The sequence below is a fragment of the Crocodylus siamensis genome, chromosome 1 (genome assembly GCF_052110815.1).
Source record: "Crocodylus siamensis isolate JL-2025a chromosome 1, ASM5211081v1, whole genome shotgun sequence".
NCBI classification, from domain to species: domain Eukaryota; kingdom Metazoa; phylum Chordata; order Crocodylia; family Crocodylidae; genus Crocodylus; species Crocodylus siamensis.
In genome coordinates, this window is record NC_143395.1 from 280,415,911 (window position 1) to 280,435,460 (window position 19,550).

The 19,550-nt window shown below is 42.4% G+C and overlaps 1 protein-coding gene across 1 annotated transcript in view; it reads left to right on the forward strand.

Annotated features, from left to right (window-relative positions):
* Positions 1-19,550, forward strand: part of ARHGAP6 (Rho GTPase activating protein 6) — a 570,653-nt gene that overhangs the window by 173,510 nt on the left and 377,593 nt on the right. The window lies entirely within an intron of this gene.

The following is a 19,550-nucleotide window of genomic DNA, read 5'->3' on the forward strand; positions in this document are numbered from 1 at the left end:
AGTGGTCTGTAGTTTCCCAGATCCTCCTTCTTCCTTTCTTAAAGATAGGCACCATATTTGTCCTTTCCCAATTGTCTGGTACCTCTCCTGATAGCTGTAAGTTTTCAAAGATTGTAGTCAGTAGCTTTGCCATTACATCTGCCAACTCCCTCAGTACCCTCAGGTGCATCTTATCTGGTCCCATGGTCTTGTACATGTCTAGCTTTTCTAAATTGTCCCTAACCTGCTCTTGCATTACTGTTGGATGTTCACCTGCTCCCCAAACTGTGCTGCCCTTTCCTGTAAAGACTGAGGTAAAAAAGGCATTGAGTACTTCAGCCTTTTTTGCCTCATCTGCCACTAGGTTGCCTCCCCCATTCAGTAAAGGACCTACACTTTCCCTGGCATTCCTCTTCTTGCTGACATACTTGTAGGAACCATTCTTGTTACCTTTCATGTTCCTTGCTAGCTGCAACTCCAATTGCGCTTTGGCGTTCCTGATTTCTTCCCTGCATACCTGAGCAATATTCCTGTACTCCTCCCTAGTAGCTTGTCCAAGTTACCACTTGTAAGCTTCCTTTTCATGTTTTAGCTCACCAAGCTGGTCTTCTGCCATACTTGCTTGTCTTCCTGTGTACTGGGACAGTTTGTTTCTGCACCTGCAGTAAGGTTTCTCCTGGATTCCTTTCCCCCTCAGCCTGGCCTCCCTGGGGATCCTGCTCATTTCTGAGTGAGCCAAAGTCTGTTTTTCTGAAGTCTAGGATCCTGCTGCTCTCCTTCCTTTCTTTCCACAGGATCCTGAACTCAATCATCTCGTGGTCACTGCTGCCCAAGCTGCCATCCACTACTATATTCCCCACCAATTCTTCCCTGTTTGTGAGCAGCAGGTCAAGAAGAGCACAACCCCTAGTTGGGCCCTGTAACTCTTGCACCAGGAAGTTATCCATAACACTTTCCAAATACTTCCTAAATTGGCTGTTTACTGATGTATTGCTCTCCCAGCAGATGTCTGGGTGATTGAAATCTCTCATGAGAATGGGAGATGTCTGTGATCGGGAAACTTCCACTAGCTGTTTGAAGAAAGTCTCATTCACCACTTCCTCCTGGTCTGGTGGACTGTAGCATGCACACACCCACTATAACATCACCCATTTTTCTGTCTTTTGTGACCCTCACCCAGAGTCTTTCAATGGGCCTATCTCCAGTTTCAGACTGGATCTCCGAGTAACCATACAGCCCTTTTATGTAAAGCAGCATTCCTCCTTCTTTTCTCCCTGCCTGTGCTTCCCAAAAGGTTTATATCCATCCATGACAGTATTTCAGTTATAAGAGCTATCCCACCAAGTCTCTGGTATTGCAATCACATCATATTTCTGTGGCTGTATGAGGACTTCCAGTTCTTCCTGCTCATTTCCCAGCCTCCTTACATACGTGTACAGACATCTGCGGTAACTAGCTGATTGCCCCGCTTTCTCAAGAAGAATGAGAAGACCTCCTCTGTTGCCCCCTCCTGCTTTTGCTTCCTCCAGGTCATCTGCCTCCCCTCTTACCTCAGGGCTTTAGTCTCGATCTCCTGGTGAACCTAGTTTGCTGCTCCTTGATCCCAAAAGGTTCCCTTTTCCCTGCTAACCATCTTTCTCTCACTAAGCTTATAGTGAAGGAAAGTGAGAGAAAGTTTCCGGGCAGACTTCCTAGCAAGCTCCCCCTTGCTCTGGACTCTAGTTTAATAAGGGGCTTATGTACTAGTCTAACTGTTAAGTGTTAGGTACTTACTTAGGTTAATGGTGTATATATGTGTGTCTGTTGGTATTAACAAATGGCGCTTTCAATTAATCTGCTGTGCCGTAATTGCTACACATGTATAGACAGTGATGCTTTACTGTGGATTAGTTTAATGTGTAGTAAAGCGTACGTGTTGACATGCCCATTGTCAACATAACAGACGGCATTGGTTTCATTCTAAAAGCAGACAGAAGACTCTGCTTATGACAGTGAGGGGACTTTGTGTCCCATTCATCATATAATTGAAAACTGTAGTGTACCAATGCTACCTCCCCTTCCCCACTACTCTTGCCCCCTCCCTCCCATAAAAAGACTAAAGGCTCAGACTGTCTGAGCTTTAAACTCAGGTGTGAAAACCTGTTTATGATTTAAACTTTAAACAATGTCACAAGTATATCAAATGGTAAGTGTGTGCTGTGGTAACCCAGTATGCTGTTTTAGTTGTAATTGTAGTGTGGTTGAGGCCTGAGTTTCAATGAGAGATGTGCTGACCTGTGGATAGGGCTATTTGTTATTAGTACATTCTTTCTGATAACAAGCAAACCTGGCTGCATAAGGTAGCTATTGTGAAGTATTGTTTGCAATTAGGTTTTGGGGGCTTAACTCATATTAATCTAGAAGGGAAGGTACTTGAAGATTACTACCTCCAATATGCAATTCAGGGGTGTTGGAGACTGGAAAAAAGAGCAGTGATATCAGCGATATGGATCGCTCAGTGATATGGATCTGATGACTGCTGTTCTAGCAAAAAAATTCCTAATGTATAATTTCCATTCAGTGATCTTACTAAAGAACGCCAGAAGCATTTAAATCAGGAAGACAAGGTTCTTTGGGTGAATCTGATATCTTTTATTAGACCAACTTAACTAGTTGGAAAACAATTTTTAAGCAGGCTTTCAGGTTCAAAAATCCTTTGTCAGGCTTAGGAAGTTTCAGCAGTTGGTGTGTGCTCTTCCTGGATGGAATGAGAAGTAAAGAAGCCAGAGGCTGGGCTGGTTTGCATACAAGACAGGTAGTCAGTGAAAATGTAGACTGAGGAGTCAATGGGTGAGAGACAGGCTGGGTGTGGGGGAGAGAAGAGGGATGAATAGTGGAGAAGTATCTGGGGAGTCAGATGTCAGGCAGGTGCAATGTCTATATTTAATATTTAATATAGCACACACCAACTGCTGAAACTTCCTTAGCCTGACGAAGGGTTTTTGGAACCCTAAAGCTTGCTTAAAAATTGTTTTCCAACTAGTTAAGTTGGTCCAATAAAAGATATCAGTTTCACCCAAAGAACCTTGTCTGCCTATGTCCTTAGACCAACACGGCTACATTCCTACACCCTTTGAATCAGGAACTCACTTATTCAAAGAGTTACTGGAGTGCCCCACTTAGTGTATAATTTTTGCTTTGTAAGGAGCTGAAGGGAAAAGCCGTTTATTGGCATGTTCTGTCCTCTTCCCTTTGACCTACTCCCTAACACCACTACTACGTAAAAAATCCAGAGCTTTAATGACAGCACAAAATGAACCAAATAATTATGTATGTCAGAGTAAATTGCAGTAATAGGCCCAAAATTCATATTAACACCTTTTGCCTAAGCCTCTGCTACTGGAGAGGTGGTAATACCTCACCCTTTGCTAATCTGCCTCCCCATACATGCCAGTGCTAACCAGTGAAGTGCATTAAAACCTATTGAACACAATGAAAACAAATTGTCAGTTTATTTTAATAGGTTTTGGAACACAGCATAATGTAGGTTTCATAGGGGCTTTAAGAATTTCAGTTCCTGGCTGATATTAATTTTGTCACGTATCTATTAAAGTAATTTCATCTCACCCCAAAATTCAGTTCATCTAGAAGTATTTATCAAGTATCCTAATATAGTTATTCTTCAGGTTGCAGTAATAATTCCTGGACTGTGTTCTTTATCAGTAAGAATATAACAGTAAATGCTTTTGTTCTAATTGCTTTTAGAAAAATCCTATATTGTAGATGCATCTAAATTGAAAGTCACAAAAGCAAGTGCCTAATTTTTCACTGCAGGGTAAGGCACCCAAGCCAACTGTGCATTTTAATTTTTGTTTTGAATGAGGCACTTGCAAGCAGCTGCCATAGTTTACTGTCATTCTTCAGGGAGAAGAAGTTGGAGAAGAAGTTAGAAAATACAGGATGACAGACATTGTTAGAGCACCTATGTATGACCTTAAGCTGTGGCTGTGGCTCCCACGTTCTTCATAACAGTGTACAGCTCAACCAATTTGTATACTCAACCAGTGTACAGCTCAACCAGTGCTACTTACTATCTCCCAAATGTATTGGATTTAATAATCTGTTTGTGCAATCCCCCTTACTATACTATCTGAGTATATATAAACCATCAACATGGTAATTTGGTAATCAATGTATACAAATCCTGGTAATCTTAATACTGTGATTTGGCTGTAATCTTAATGAGTCTGGCATCCTTCAGATATGTCCAGTTTATCACAGTAGAAGTTATTTTCCTCACTTCCTGCTCACAATGTCATTTTATCCTTTGTAACCTCTCCATGTTATTCCTGCCTCTTAACAGGTCATGTTGTTCACCCTCCCTCTACATACCTTTGTCTCACCTATGTCTCCTCCTTCAGTTCCCTCTTCTCCATATCTTGTTTCATAAGTTCCTCATTTTACTTTTATTCTATATCTCTTTTACTACTACTATCATTACTATTATTTATCTTTTCCTTTTATCTTGCTTGCATGTTTATCCGCTTAGACTCAAGTGGTTAGCCAGCGTTCAGGGCGCTGCAGTTGGTTTCCTTTGGGAGGGGGAATTGATGATGGTCAGTTCTCTTTGGTGCAATCTTGCAAATGTACAAAAGGCCCATTTCCTTAAACACAACAGGAACCAAAGGGTGTTTATACATGTACTCTAGGAGTAGGGCAGGGCAGGGGAGGGCACTTTAATTAGAGCAGCTCTTGGAGCGCCCCCCCCCACTCCCAGAGCACGTGTCTAAATGCCCTAATACACAAGACACTGCAGTCTGCTGGTGTGTGGTAATTATTGCACTCCAGCAGACTCAATTAACTGAGTGTGCTCTCACACACTGTTATTACAGAGTGTCAGAGCAGCCTCAGTGCACATGTATAGGCATCCAGAGAGCAGGAGACACTACCCTAAACTTCTTTCAGCCATCACTGGCCCAAGGAATACACTTTCTCAGCATGCCAGGTTCGTGCTCGTGCTGTCTCTGTTTCTGTACCATTCACCTTCCTTGATTTTTCTGTTTTTTTGTTTTCTTTGCTACAGACACCCAGATAAAAGTGTCACTAGTCAGTTCACTAGTGTTTCTGTTTGCTGTATCATTCCCCAAGGAAACCCCTTGTATCACACAGTTTAGCTTGCTGCTTTGGGTGATGTTGCAATTGTTTCAGTTACCTGGCTCCTTTTGCATTTATCCTAGATGAAAGGCAGCAATTATAACCTGCTTAACAAAGTTTTCTCGTTCTCGTAATCCAAACATGTTCTTTCCCTTCTTTCAGATTACTTCTTAAAACTCACTTTGTTAAAAGAATTCCCTATATCTTCTCTTTTTGAGTGATTATCTCCTCCAATACTGTTTTGTGTCTTGTGTCTAGACATTTCCTGTGTTAATGACTTTGGAGCAGTTTTTTTTTGGTTTTGGTTTTTTTGGAACTTGGTTTTTGTTGTGTTTTTTTTTTGTGTACATCATATTAATTCACCATGATGCACACAAGTTTAATAGTAAGAATAATGTAGATAAGCCCTGTTTTCTCCTAAACTCTCTTACTCTCTGCCATCCTATTTTAAATAAAGTCCTGTTTTTAAAGCTTTAGTAGATGCTAGATTCATTTTTGTAATCCCAAGGTTTGAGATGCACACTAGCCCTTTCATACAGGATATAGTTACATATGAGAATAATTGTTATGGAGGTTAAAGCCTCACTTCTTCCCTAGCTATGGCCAGTCTTGACCGTAACTTTTTCCATTAAATTAACCTGATATGAGCTACCTAGCCTATTGCAGTCTCAGGGGCGGAGTCCTACTTCTGTATTGAAGGAAAATATCCCTGTAGGGCAACTGTTCAGTATCTACAAAGATCATTTTATTCCTAGAATTAGAACATATTACTCTATTTTAGGTTGCTGTAAATATGGTGTAATCAAGAATTTTACTGGTGCAGAAATTGGTATATTGGAGTGGTAAATCTGGCTGTGTGACTGACACCTTCCTCTTAACATAGTGTCATTGAATGACAGGGTGTAGACAGACATAACACTTAAACCATTTTAAATGTTTAAACTGCAAGCGGTATGACATAGGAACCAATTTAGAACAATTTAAACTTCCTGGAACATTTAAAAAGCATACCTGGATAATTGGGTATTATTTTGAACTGGTCCTCCTTGAACCTGTTTAATGTGATGTGCATACACCAAGCTTACCATGACTATTGTCTGGTCAGTGCTTCAGGCATCACACCTTGCCCTAACCCCTATAAGGCAGCTGGCTACAGCCAATATTCTACTGCCCCAACTATATTGCCTGCACTTGACCCAGTCCATACTGTTCCAGGTTGATCTGAGCTGGGGACATAGTTAGTTGGGTACCCATGGAGGAGCTGCTCTCTGTCACTTTTAAACAACATTTTTCTCCAAGTTGTTTAGTTTATTTCCATTTGTAGCAAACAACCAGGCTTTAGGGCATCCCAGGCTATTTATGGGGTGAGGAGAGGGGTATCCAGGTAGGTAGAGGGGGAGCTCCTGTTTTTGGGTTCCTAGGGTGCCTACAGTCTCCATGTCAGTTGCCAAGAATGGAATGAAATTGACCAGTGGCTTGGTGAAAACTATGGTATAAAAGCTGTGGAGACCTTGGGTAGCCTCCCCCCAGGGATGCAAAAGTAGTGGTATCCCTTCTACCTAACCCCCCCAGCCAATCAGCCTGAGATGTGCTGAAGCTTAGACCATTGCCACCAATGGAATTAAACTGACAAGCAGCTTGGGAGAAAGTGCTGTTTAAAAGTATGAAGATATTGGGTAGCCCCTCCCTTTCCATCCCCCAGAGCACCCAGCACCTTGGGAACTGAGAAGCAAGGGAACAGGCATGTCCCCCCACCTGGCCACTCCTTAGGGAAAGTCTTATTCTTAAGACAGTCACCTGTGTCAAAGACTTTGGGCTGTCCTCCAGAGCACCCAGCTCCCAGGAACCCAGAAGCAAGAATCTAGGCACACAGACACACACCCATGGGTACCCCCATGCAGATTTTGGTAAGGTGCAGGAATGGTCTTTATTGTGTTCAGTGCTGGTGAGAGCATTGCAGTTGCAAGCAGCTGACATCTTCTTGTTTTTCTTCCTCTTCCTTGGCATCCAGTCAATCAGGATCTTCCTTCCCAACTCTAGGAATCCTGGGGAAACTGAAGCATTTGTCATTGGAAGGCATGCTGGGCTGGGTATTCACTTCTCTCCCCTGGTGGCAGCTTGACACATTGCAATGCCTAAAAGGTAACTTCTGCTTGGCAGTGCATATGCAGACACTTCTAAACTGGGATAACCGTGAACCTATTTCCAACCAGTGAAAGTCTTGTAACATTTCAAGTGTTCTGTGTGTCTGCACAGAGAGATCCTTGAAAGGAGCTGTGGGGAAGATGGAATTTGCTTATTCTGTAATTGTCAACTGGCGAAAGACAGGATCCACTGAGATGATGTACTCTGTGATAATCGGTGTTGATTACTAGTGAAAGGGGAAGGGATAGACAGCATATTTAAACATTTCCTTCACTCTCCTCCCTTTCACACATGTTTTCTTCTATGTTTTAGCAAACATAGAAGGGATGCTGTATATGATGGAGATGATCTTGTTTTCTGATTCAGAAGCTTATTAAGAGTCAGTGCAGCTCTAGGTTGAAGTAACCATAATATCCTATGCTCAGCAAGAGAGAAACAATTTGGATGGGTTAACAGGTTCCTGTCCTGGAATGTCCCTGCTTCCCTTCACTGTAGGGCCAACTGTAACTGCATTAATTTGATTAGTTACATACTCCTTTGAGCGGTCATATACCATTAGACAGAATGATGAGCAAATTTAAGACTGTGTAAGCAAGTCTCAGCCGATAGTTCATAGCATTCATCCCATAGTTTCATAGTTTCTAGGGTTGGAAGGGACCTGAGTAGATCATCTAGTCTGACCCCCCGCCATGGCAGGAAACAATACTGGGGTCAAACAACCCCAGCAAGATGTTCATCTAACCTCCTCTTAAAACCCCCCAGGGTAGGAGCCAGGACCACCTCTCTTGGAAGTTGGTTCCAGATCCTAGCTGCCCTGACTGTGAAGTAGCGCTTCCTTATATCTAGCCTAAACCTACCCTCTGCCAGCTTGTGACCGTTATTCCTGGTCACTCCTGGCGGTGCTCAGGGGAACAGTGACTCCCCCAATACCTGCTGATGCCCCCTGATTAGTTTATAACAGGCCACTAGATCCCCCCTCAGCCTTCTCTTTTGGAGGCTGAACAGGTTCAGGTCCCATAGCCTCTCCTCATAGGGCCTACCCTGCTGTCCCCTGATCATGCGAGTGGCCCTCCTCTGGACCCTCTCGATGCTGTCGACATCCCTCTTGAAGTGTGACGCCCAGAACTGGACGCAGTACTCCAGTTGCGGCCTGACCAGTGCCGCATACAGGGGAAGGATCACCTCTTCGGACCTGCTTGAGATGCATCTGTGGATGCATGACAAGGTACGGTCGGCCTTCCTGACTGCCTCCCCACACTGCTGGCCCATGTTCATCTTGGAGGCAATGATGACTCCAAGATCCTTTTCCACCCCTGTGCTGACAAGAGGGGAGTTCCCCAACCTGTAGGTGTGGTGCCAGTTGTTCCTCCCCAGGTACATCACCTTGCACTTGTCTATGTTGAATCCCATCCTATTCACATCTGCCCACCCTTGTAGCCTGTCTAGGTCTGATTGTAGCCTGTTGCATCCTTCCAGTATGCCCACATCCCCCCACATCTTAGTGTCATCAGCAAATTTGAACAGGGTGCTTTTTACCCCCTCGTCCAAATCGCTGATGAAGATGTTGAACAGTGCGGGCCCAAGGACCGAGCCCTGCGGAACCCCACTGCCCACGTCCTTCCAGGTTGAGAAGGACCCATCCACTACCACCCTCTGGGTGCGGCCCTCCAGCCAGCTGGTGACCCAGTTGACTGTGTGGGCATTGACACCACAGTCCCCCAGTTTCTTAATGAGAACGGGCTGAGAGACAGTTTCAAAAGCCTTCCGGAAGTCCAGGAAAACTACGTCCACTGCTACCCCTGCATCTAATGATCTGGTAACCTGATCATAGAAGGCCACCAGCTTGGTCTGACAGGACCTGCCACTGATGAACCCGTGTTGGTTGCCCCTAAGCATGCAGTCCCCAGCTGGCCCCTCCTGGATGTGTGCCAGCTTAATTTTCTCAAACAGCTTGCCCAGGATCAAGGTAAGACTGACTGCCTATAGTTTTCTGGGTCCTCCTTCCTCCCCTTTTTGAAGATTGGAACCATGTTGGCCCTCTTCCAGTCCTCTGGGACCACACCAGAGCACCACGAGTGCTCATAGAGCCGTGCCAGGGGTTCTACAATGACCTCGGCCAATTCCTTAAGGACTCTAGGGTGGAGATCGTCCAGGCCGGCTGACTTAGACATGTCCAGCCCCTCTAGAAGCCCCCTAACTAGTTCCACGCTAATTTGGCCCAGGTGTGCCTCCCCTGGGGCCTGAGGGGGGCCCAGCAGGGAGGTGGCTGTTCTGGTCCCTACTTAGGAAGACAGAGGCAAAGAAATCATTAAACATGTTGTCTTTGTCGTCTGGTGTGACGACCAAATTCCCCAACATGTCCTGCAAGGGCCCCACATTACCCGGGACCTTCTTTTTGCCCCCTATGTATTTAAAAAAGGACTTCTTATTGTCCTTAATCTGAGAAGCTTGTCCTAATTCCATTTTTGCCTTGGCCTTCCTAACTGCCCCCCTACAACCCCGAGCGACTGCAGAATAGTCCTCCCTAGTGATGACCCCTTCCTTCCATTGGGTATATGCCTCCTTTTTAGCAAGGAGACATTCTCGGATGCTTTTGGTGAGCCATGGAGGCTTGTGTGCTCTCCTGCTCCCTTTGATTCTCATTGGGATTACCTTGCTTTGTGCTTGGAGGAGTTTGCGCTTCTAAAGTCTAGTGCTGCTGCCTTACTGCATGCCCTTGCCACCTTGCGCTGGATGGTAAATTCCAGCAGGCGATGATCGCTGTTGCCCAGGTGGTCAAGCACCCGCAGCCCCTCACCAGGTCATCACCTGTGGCCAGCACTAGGTCCAACAAGGCGTCCCACCTGGTGAGGCTGTGCACCTCCTGGGTTAGATGGAGGTCCTGCACTCTGCCTAAGAACCTACGTGAGCGGTCAGACCTGGCTGACTGCTCCTCCCAGCAGATGTCCAGGAAGTTCAGGTCCCCCATGACTACCACATCTTTAGCCTTCACCACCTCTGTGAGCTGACCTAAGAATTCCTGGTCAAGCTCTTCTCCCTGGTTGGGAGGTCTGTAGTAGACCCCCACTGTTAAATCTCTCACCCCTCGACTGCCTTGTACTCTAACCCAAAGCACCTTATGTAGAGATTTTTTTTCAGTCTTTAATTGCTACTCATAACTGACTTTATTATAGATTACTAACCAAATGCCATTGACAGCACTAATTTGTTAGAACAATAGGTGTGTTTTCTGTAAGAGATTAAGGACCTGTTGCTGTTCGTTTAAATAGAAATAGAAATGTATTGAATAGTTTTAAATAGAAAATGACTGTAGCTGGAAATCTTGCCACCTGTCTTTGTTCTTTTCAAATATAAAACTGATTTCATGGTTTGTTCCATACAGTATGCTCAAAATTAGTATACTAGGAAGACCAATAGAAATGGGCTGGGATTGTAATAATCTAAAAAAATACTCAGAAGGGATATTATTTGAAATGTATGATATTCCCATGTACATTTGTCTCAACAATAGCAACAGCCCCTTTATTTATGTGTACTGTGATACTACTCAGAAATGAAGGACCTATTTTCCATAATACTAGGCACCGTAATGTAATGTAATGCAATGTAATCTATCTTTAGTGACAGCTACACATTCATTAATGCACTGTAGTTACTGCGCGTTAAGTTTAGTACTTGTATAACCAAGTACTAAATCAGTATACTGTAACTGGTGCTACTGTGCAGTAGCACTGACATGGTTATTTAGTGATGCTAACTGTGCAGTAGCCTAATGGTACTGTGCAGTAGTGTATTAGCATGGTTTTTGCTGTGACATGCTACTGTGCAGTAGTATTAGGCTACTGCGCAGTTAGCATCTTGTGTACATGCACCCAATGTGTATTATCCAGCCCCCTCTGTGCCTCTAGCTGATCAACAGGTAACAGGAGTCTTTTACAGCCTCAAACTATACAACTTGGTCCTTTTAACTTTGACATCTTCTCAGTTAAATTCTTGTAGCAGTGAAGGGATGTGGAGGGATACCATTTCAGTGATAGTAGACAGTGACTGTTCAATAGATGATATTTTGACTGACATGTTCTGGAATGAAGTGGGGACCAGTTTGGGAGTTGTAGTTCTCTGGACTGGGCATAATGGCAAACATAACAAACTGGATTACATGCATCCATCACTAGAAATCCCTGGTCTAAGGAACTTGTAAACAAAGCAAGGAACAAGAGAGAAAAACACAAAAAGCAACAGTGGTGAGATGATTAAGATGAAAGTAATAAGCATCAGTCTCATTGACTCATCAGTGTTTTGTAGGTATTGCAACCAAAATGGGTTTTAAGCAGCATTGTAAAGAATAATGCTGTGTCTTTACAGGTTTTTGTGGAGTGTTGTTTTCAGATACATGGTGCAAAAATAATTCTGGACTTAATTGAAAGATAAAAGCAAAAGATAAAAGCCTTATGAAATAGCTGGCTCCAGCAAAAAGGGATGTGGGAAAGTGTGGAAGCAGACAGGGGTGAACATTTAAGCCAGATATAGGGGAACCTGAGGAGGTTTGAACACCCAGGTCATACAATCATTCAGAAGTCTGAATAATAATCTGAACTTTTAAGATCTAGAAACAACACTAGAAATGTCATTGTTATTGGCTCTTGTATATGATTTCATGCTGCCTGTTCTGGATCAGTTGCCATAATAGTTATTTCTTGTAGTATTTTGACTAAACCACTGTGCATATAAGTTTGAAAACCAGGAAAAAGGGGAACACACAACTGAAGTTAATTACTTGATTTCTCATCAATGTTAGTTTGACTTTTATGTTCAAGTTCTACATAAATTTTAGACAATTTCTTTTTATTTCAGCTTCACCATTTTGTCTGTTGCTGCTCTTGAGTTTGGTATCACTGTAGTAAAATATTCTGATATATTTCAGCTTGTTTGTTTTACAGTTGACATGAATTCCCCTTTCCCCCCATACTGTTTTATGATAATGAAATCTGGGAGATTGTAATTCATGCCTTAGGATGTCAAATGCTAAGAGTAAGTCTCCTTACCAAGATTTTTTCCATCTGAAATCATTTTTGGCTAAACTAGATTGTTCAGAACATAAAAGGCAGCATGTTGTACAAGCATAGTCTGATTTTTATACATCTCTCCTTTCTGAATGTGTTTCTAGCAATAATGTGAGCAGCTTGTTTGAGATCTGTGTGACCTTATTTATAATGATACTTTATAATGTGTATCATTAATAAGTACTTGATACCTTCTCTGCTGTTTAGTGCTGATTTTAACAGGAAAAATTAACTAGCAAATAGGAAAATTTAACAGTAAGAACAAATGAGGAGAGAACATACGTTATAAAAATGATGATGAATCTGACAGATTATGATATAGGAGTTTAGTATCTTAGTCATAAAAAAAGACAATATTTTTGGCTTTGCCTTCTAGGATAGAATTACTGGAAAGTAAAATAGGATGGTATTTCTCAGATTTATGAGTTTCTGAAAGCGATTATGAGAGACTTCTGTACATGGATGGATGAATTCAGCTCCTAGGATATTTATTGTAGACTTTTATTGTAGAATTCCATAGCTTAGGTGCTGAATATGAGACATTTATTGACTTAATTGACTACGTTTTTAACAGCTGAAGCATTCATCCATTTCCTTTGGAGTTGGTGGTAAATGATATGGGTTCATCTGTAATGTTTTCTGTAACTGGGAATATTTACTACACTGAGCTATTGGAATGTTTACTATATACATATGTTGGTTCAATTTAATAGCAGGGTAATTGGGGAAACAAGCTTGAAGGCAACATGGTGGCTCCAAATAAGCAACTCACCAATAAACTCATCGGGAGCTTTAAGCAATAATGACAAAGATATTGACCGAGAAGATACTGTTTCTAGGCTGCAGTCAAAATGATAAGACTTCTGCTGCCAGTGCTAGGAGCCAACACATCAAACAAATTTATAATTAGTTGGAAATATATTCTGGAGAGTTGCAGCAGGTGTCAGGAAGATGTTCATGGGCAATAGACTGGCAGAGACTCTGAAGGGACTGGAATAATTTAGTCTTAACCTTCTGGTAAAAAGGAGATAGGAAGGTCTGGTATACTTAGGTTTTATTCTTATTTTTAAGATTAAATGATGATCATTTAGTGATGACTTAAGTCCGTCCTCTCAGTGTCTATAATTGGGCAGCAAATAAATGTATTGGTGGACACTTCTAATAATATGGGCTGAAGAGACCATAGGAAGAGACCAAAGAAAGCCATACAATGAATGCGGCAGGTTAAGGTGTTAGATCTGTGTTGTGTCAGGATTGAGGGTAGTTTTATGTAGATTTCAGATTATGGATATATAGGATGGTTTGGATAAGTCCTGCCTCAGGCAACTGGATGATCTCTGGAGGACCCTTCTAGACCTACTTCTCTTATGTTTCTATGAAGCTGGACCTACAGTAGAAAATATCAGTTGGAGGGGAGAATTTGTTTTTAACACAGTTTCTATGTCAGGGATAGCCCTAGTATGAACACAGTGATGCCAGCATAAAGGTCCTTTTTGGTAGCTCTACCAGCAAGAGTATTCTGTTTCTGTGTCTATGCTAGGTAGGTCATTTGGAAAACCTTTGCCAGTGCACACTAGGTTTGTCTCAGTTGAACCCAGGTCCTTTGAATCCGTCATGTGCCCTATTCAAGTAGAGAATGCGGCCTCCAATTTTATATATGGTATTTATGTATGTAATGCAATCATGAGAATTACATTTACACTCTCACTTGAGAATTTTCTCTACCTTCTGAACAGGGCCTTGCAACTTCTATAACTTTCATCCTCTGATATTATGGTTGCACATGAATGCAAAAGGGAAGGAAAAGTGGCAAAAGGAAAATAATGGACTTATGAGTGTCCAAATTTCAAATGCCCAAATCCAGACTCTGGTAGGGACGTGACTTGAATTAGTTTGATCTCAGAGAAAGCACGGGAGTGGCAGGTCTCAGGGACACTGAGAATTAATTTAATGGTAAAATAATTTAATTTCACCTGTAACATTTACAAGGAACTTCAGGGACTTTATGCAATGATGCCATAGTTCTCCAGTTCAAATTTTGGGGAACCAAAACATACAATGGAAAAAATATACCCTCTTTCACAGTTTCCAAAGAAACCTGGTCTTCACTTTAATTTGCTTTAACCTTTTCCTATGTTATTCTTGTTTAGTTTAATGGCTGGCTAGTTTCTTGAGAGAGATACAGTTAAACATGATTTAGAACTGGAGCATGTTAGCCCATGGATCATCATAACTAGTGTTTAAATATTACTTATTTCTGTATAAGTTTGGTGCTAAGTCCAGTTGGTTAAAATGTATTGAGTAATATATTTTCTGCCATAATAAACTCTCCCTGAGGAGAGAAATCCTTAGTTAAGGGTCATCACAAATCTAACATATTACCTGTGCAAAGATCAATTCTGTATCTTACCATTTGTGGTAGGCTAGTGCTGTGGCCCTGCTGCTCTTTTTCACTTCTGTATTTTTGTCCCCACTTTTCTATTTTTATTCTGGAGCTCTTCACAAATTCTGTCTGTTCAGCATTTCTTTACCAATAATGCTGGCTAAAGGAAAAGAAATATTCAGAGCATTTAGTACACTGACTTCCCATGTTGGGAGCCCTGCTGAGTGCTGAGTACCCTGCTGGATGTATAAACTCAAGGCCCATGACATACATCTTATTACAGTCACCAAAATTTCCTCCTCTAAATTTCTGTTTGCTTTGAAAGCCAAAAAACATAAACAGACCCAGTGTGGAACCCATTTCATGGACTTGCAAGCTGAATGTTGGGAATATATATGTATATATAATGTTTCTTATTAGAAGCAGTAGTATCAAGAGCCTCTGACCTTTTAATGCACTAGAGGTGTACTAAGTATGGAAGTTGGCTTCAAAAGCCAATGTTAAAACTGTGGCTTTTATCAGATTAAGAGTTCCTAGTGTTCTTTTCTTATATACAGTTGCCATTGGAATTCACTATTGCATTATTTTGCAGCTTATGAGCAGGATAGTTGTGGTGAGTCCTTTTTATACCTCATAGGAGAACGGTTCTTTTCAGGACATGAGAAGGATAACAATTTGTCAGGATTCACTGAATCAAATTTTATTTGGAAATCACTGTGGATGGTTTAAGTGGAACTTCCCAACTGCTATTATGTCATAATGGTGTCAAAAATACCTGCTAAATGTATAGACCTGACCTTCCTATTCCTCATCCTTCTTTTACATTGCTGGTGTTCCATAAGACCAGTGAAGTGCTTTTAACAATGCATGCTGGACAATTATTGTACTACTTGGATGGCTAAAATGACTTACCCAAAGATGTATACAAATCTCCCAGGAGGCAGACTTCAGGTCAGCCTAATGTTGGTAACAGTGTTCACAGTTAGCTCTTTAAAAAATACTTTAGGACAAAGCTGAATTAATTAAAGAAGTTAACGTATTTCACTGAGAATGGTATTTTATGACATGCTGGAAGATAAAATCCTTTTTTCAGTTAGCTTGCTAACTGCCTGGAGTGTTTGTATGCTTTTAAAGTTCTGCTAGGAAACAGAAAATGTTTTGATTCCTAATTTAGAATTTTTTCATCTTGAGAGTTCAAAGGTTTCAGTCTTGAAGAAATGTTTAGGATCATTTTGATTCCTTTGGAGCACATCTCTTAGGCTGTATATAGACATTCAAAAAGCCCAATGTGGATTTGATCAAACCTACACAAGTTTTTATAAGCGGTGTAGGTTAGATTGGGAGGGAACAGAACATGCATCCAACCTTTGGTGGGTGGGGAGGGAGGGGACATACAGGCTGCCTGCACTGGCTGAGGCCATCAGGTTGGGGGCACTCCTGCACACCTCCCATCATGCCCTGTGGGCTCCTTGTGCTGCCAGTGAATGCCAAGCAGATCCAGGGGGCTGGGCCACCTCTTATTGGTTGCTAGGCACAGAAAAGCACACCCCCACCCCTGTCACCACAGACCCTCCCCCATGCTAACCCTAAGGCTTCCAGGAGAGCCCTAAACCAGATCACCATAGCACACCCAGCAGCCTGGCGATTGTGGCGGGGAGGGGAGGCATGGGAGGTGGGGTGTGCTCTGCAGAGGAAGGATCAGGCCCCTCAGAGTTCTGCTGAATGGCAGGTGGTGACAGCAGGTACCTGGCAGCCCCGCATTTTTTTGGGAAAAGGGTGCTTTCCAGAAAGATTGGGTCTGTTGGAGCTCTGGCCAATGGCAGATGGTGGCAGCAGGCACCCAGAATAATTGCAGGAATCAGGATTGCAGGAATTGTGTCAGGAAGCTGCTACTGCTGCTTGCTGTTCGCCAGAGCTCTGAGGGGCCTGATCCTTCCTTTTGTGGAGTGCCCTCTTCACCTAAGGACATTGAATAAAGATAGAAAAATACTGAGCTAGAGAATGCCCTCTTCCCTCTCTCCCTCTGCCTATAGCTGACAGCTGGCTGCAGGCAGGAGGCAGGGCCAGGCAGAAAGGCTGTACTGACTCACCTTTGCAGGGGCAAAGCCGGCTAGGCCTTGGCTGGAGCAGTCAAGTGTAGACTACCTGCTAGTGCACCTCTCTGCAAGGGGGGATTAGCGGGGAGCTGCAAAGCAGCCAGGGATGCCAGCAGAAAGTGATGTAACTTGAGTTAGTAGGGCTAGGGACAGACATTCGAAAAGCCTGAATTGTTTCAGTCTTTCCAGGTTAGTCTAACCTGGATAGGCTAAATCAATTTTGTAACCAGAAAGACATCTCCGAAATGGAGGCACATGCCTGCAGTGGCTCAGGCTACAAGCTGGGGGGGGGGGCGGGGGCTAGAGCAGCCATGTTTTCCTTCCACAGAGCTGGGCTAAGGGGGGACATGGCCAGGCCCCAGCAGGGCACTGTGATTAGGGCACTTCTGAACAGCCCAGCAGGGAATGTTTATCACTCCTAACTCAGTGTTTATTGCCCAATTAAGAAAACAACAGAGGGACAGGGCTAGCTAGTTGTTGATTCTGCCTGTTGATTCTGCCTGTTGATTCAGCACAGACCAAAGCCAGCATGTGGTCTGCTAGCTAATAAACAGACACCTCCTCAGGAAGGCAGAGGGAAGGGGGGAATTTCTGATTAACAGGGAGTGGTGAGGGGGAGGGGAGCTCTGGCAGCCCACAATATTGCCAGACCTCTGGCCAGGGAGCAGAGGGAAGGGGCCAGCCCTGCTGTTGAGTAGACAGCCCCACCCAGCCCAGAGAGGATGCTGGGATGCTGGGAATGTCTGGTTTATTTTAAACCAGAGGGGTCTGGGACAGACATTGCATAAACCGGTTTGAACCAAATCAGTCTGATACTACATTCAACCAGGTTTATCTCAAACTGGTTTCAGTCATTTTCAAACTGGTTTATGTGCACTGAACATCTGTTCTGTTACAGGCTTAAACCAGTTTCTGATCACTTAATCCAGTTTATGTGTAATGTCTGACCCTAGCCTAGGGGATCTGGTACAGAAGTTTGATATACCAACCTAAATCGATTAAATTTGAGATTACATTGATCCAGGTCTATGTTAGACCGGGTTCCCTTTTTAAACTAGTCTGTGTGCACTGAACTTCTGTTTGTTTATGGATGTAGACCGGTTTCTGATCACTTATACTGGTTTGTTTATGTGTAATGTCTGTATCTGGCCTTAGAGAAGTAATATAAAATTACATGGAGCAAAAGGTTTGTGTCACTCTGTACTTGAGGATCTTGATCCTAAGTAATAAATTGCTGACAAACAGTACTTTGAAGTGTTCAGGACACAGATTAGCATAGCTGTGTGAGATCATTCAGATTCAGTAAGAATCAAGATGAAATTAACTGTATGTTCAAATTTTGAGTATGGGGGTAGGGGAAGAGTGTTCAGTAACACTTGATCAGTAGTTAAAGCTAAAACTTTTCTGTTTTGTGAGCCTGGCTGAACTGAACTAAACTAAAAAATACTTTTCTTGAAGACATATTGGTCTCAAACAGGAGAAAGTATTTTTATATTGAGAGAAAGCTTATTCTTCCAAGAATTCCAGCAGAGTTTTATGGAGTACAGAGAAATACCCAAGTCTTGGGATATTTATTTGAACCTGACCTCTCCATTAACTTGTAAGCTTTGCCTACTTTAGTATATTAGATTTATGCCTTATGGTATTTTTTTGTGAAAAGAAAAGAAATAAGTGCTTCTTTCAGAAGTGGGTGCACTAGATAGAGGGACTTGTAGTTCAAATGTAACCAGGACTTTTTTGCCACTTTCTCATCATTCCTGTGGGATCCCTAACAACTTCACTCAAAACCTAAGTTTTATCTTGTTTATATATCAAAGGTAAACCTGTTTAATTTACACTGGCTTTTAAACAAATTTTGTGAAGGCAGTGTAACCCTCTCCACAACCTTTGGACAGTCTTATATACATTAAAGTCAAACAGATTCCTAATAGATTTAAACTAAATTGAACTTAGATGGCTTTAAATCACAATAAGACTCAGGATACAGATTTTTGCCTAGTTTCACTAAACCAGTGTAAAATCATACCTTAAAACTGCAGCTTAAATCAGTGGATCTGTATCATGCAGACCAGACCACAGTTTAACCACTAACATATTTTCTGGTATTGTCATGATTTGTATTTTTTTTAATACAAAAATTGTGGAATGTTGTAGAAATGAGAAGCTCTTTATTGATCCAAATACCCTGGCGGTATCAAAGTTTATATACCTACTGGTGTTTTAAAATCTACGTTTCAGGTAGGCAGTGTAACACAGCTTACTGGCACAGGTGCTCATGAAATGGATATTATCATAGCTGAGTTGAAAACCAGACTGAAAGAACTTAATGTGCCTTTCACCCACATCTTGAAAGAAGTGGCATGTGAAACCTCTGGTTGTACGAATGAAGGTAACGTGTGAGTGGAGAGTAGCAAATGTAATACCTATGTTGAAGAAGGTGATATGAAGTATTCCATGGTCAAAGAAAATGGAGAGCCGATCAGATGGGAAGAGTGTTTGGTTTGTTCAGCATAGGGAAATGAAGACTGGAGAGGATTTGACTGCTGTCTGAAAATGTATCAGAGGAAGGGAGATAAACAGCACAGAGTGTTATTTAAAGTGAAAGACCATGATAACAGGAGAAAAACTAGCCCTGGATAAGTGGAAAATAGAACATTAACCATCAGAGCAGTGAGCCTTCCCGTAGGAATAGTAGGGATGAAAAAGCCAGCTAGTTTTGATGGTGCTTGATGCATAAAATAATTTAGATGG